Below are 1,824 nucleotides of genomic sequence, written 5' to 3'. Positions count from 1 at the left end.
ATCAGAGCACGGTTTAGGCATTCCTAGGCATAAATAAATGGAAAGGGATAGTGTGTATAACATGCATTGCATTCATATGAGTCAAGGTGACACTAATGCAGATCTGTTTTCTTGGTTATTTTAGGTTAAGGTATGGACTCAGAATCGCAGAGGGTAATAGAAGAAGAAGTAGTAAACCGTATCCCGACTGGAAGTGATATTGGAAATCGAGAAGATCCTGCTCCACCAGTGCAAGAGGTGCCTGTGCAACCCCAACAGGCCTTGTTTGAGCAGATGACTGAATTCTTTCGACTGATGACTGGGGTTATTCCACCACCGCCTCAGCAGAAATCACCTCTAGGAAAAATTAGGAAGTATGGAGCCATATATTTCAATGGTATAAAGGAAGATGATTCTTCAGTGGCTGAGTATTGGTTAAAAAGGACTGAATGAGTCCTGCAGTAGCTCCATTGCACACCAGAACAGAGTTTGGAGTGTGCAGTTTCATTGTTACAAGAAGCTGCATATCAGTGGTGGGATGTTGTAACTAAGGTAATGCCACCAGCTGATGTAACTTAGAAATTCTTTCTGATAGAGTTCAGAAAGAAATATATTAGCTGTGTTCATGAAGAGGAACAGAAGAGGAGTGGTGATCAGCAAAAGTGGAAATTTGGACAGTCTAGTAATATGAGGCCAAGAGAACAGTTAAGTCAGACATCTGATCAAAGTAGGAGATCTAGACCCAGGCCTATACCCAGACGAGAATCAACCAAAAACACTGGTAGTGAGTGTGCCAGGACTAGCAAGAAAATGTGGTCATTGTAACAAGTAGCATAAAGGTGAATGTAGGGGATTGACTGGAGCCTGTTATAGATGTGGGGCCTTAGACCATCGTCTGAAAGATTGTCCTAAGAGGAATTTACCACGGACCCAGACAGAGGTCGTGGAAGGACCAAGTACAACAGTAACACCACTTCCAAATGTCACCCAAGTCGGAGAGGAGCAAGAAGCCCCAAATGTGAATTTGAGGTAAAATATCCTTCCTTTATGATATGCGTAAGTGTATCATGATAGATTCAAAAAGACTAAATAACACCATATATATATAAAAGGAGTAGACAGAGGGAGCAATAGAAAAGTAAAGGAATTATCTCAGATACCTATACCTGATAAATTTCGAGGACAAAATTTAAATTAGAGGGGAAGAATTGTAACTCCCTCACTATAGCAATTCCATACATTCTACTGTTTCGGTGACCGGTGTCAGTTCGGACAGCTAGAACTTCTAGAAAAATATTTAGACTAGAGTGAGGAGTCATAAATAACTCAAATAATAATAAGAAAAATTTAAGAAATTTTTTTGAAATAAAATACAACCAAGTTAAATGAGCCGGTGCCCTAGCGATGGGTAACCCAGTGGGAAGTTGCGGTCTTCCCAACTAGAAGCTCTAAAACTTGGAGAAAATTCATAAAATAAATTTTGGGACTCCAGAGAAGAGTCATTGAGGTTTCTATGGCATTAGAATGCCAAGAAAAGGTTTATAAAAATTTTTCGATTGGTACAAACGATTTTAGCTTAATAAGCCAAATGAAGGGCATTTTGGTCATTTCATCTTCAGAGATGATTTTTAGCTGACTTGTCCAGTTAAGTAAATAATTATTATGATCTAAAATATGAATAAATATTGCTAAAAATTGAATTGGAAATGAGTAGAAAAGAAAAGGAAAGAAAAATGAAAGAAATTAGGAATTATGACATTATATGATGTCATTAAACACTCTCACCCAATCACAAATTGACAAGCCTTTTAAAAGGGACAAAAATAAAAATGAGACAAAATGAAA

The sequence above is a fragment of the Hevea brasiliensis genome, chromosome 16 (genome assembly GCF_030052815.1).
Source record: "Hevea brasiliensis isolate MT/VB/25A 57/8 chromosome 16, ASM3005281v1, whole genome shotgun sequence".
NCBI lineage: Eukaryota > Viridiplantae > Streptophyta > Magnoliopsida > Malpighiales > Euphorbiaceae > Hevea > Hevea brasiliensis.
The sequence above is the reverse complement of the archived record's forward strand: the minus strand, read 5'-3'. Positions refer to the sequence as shown.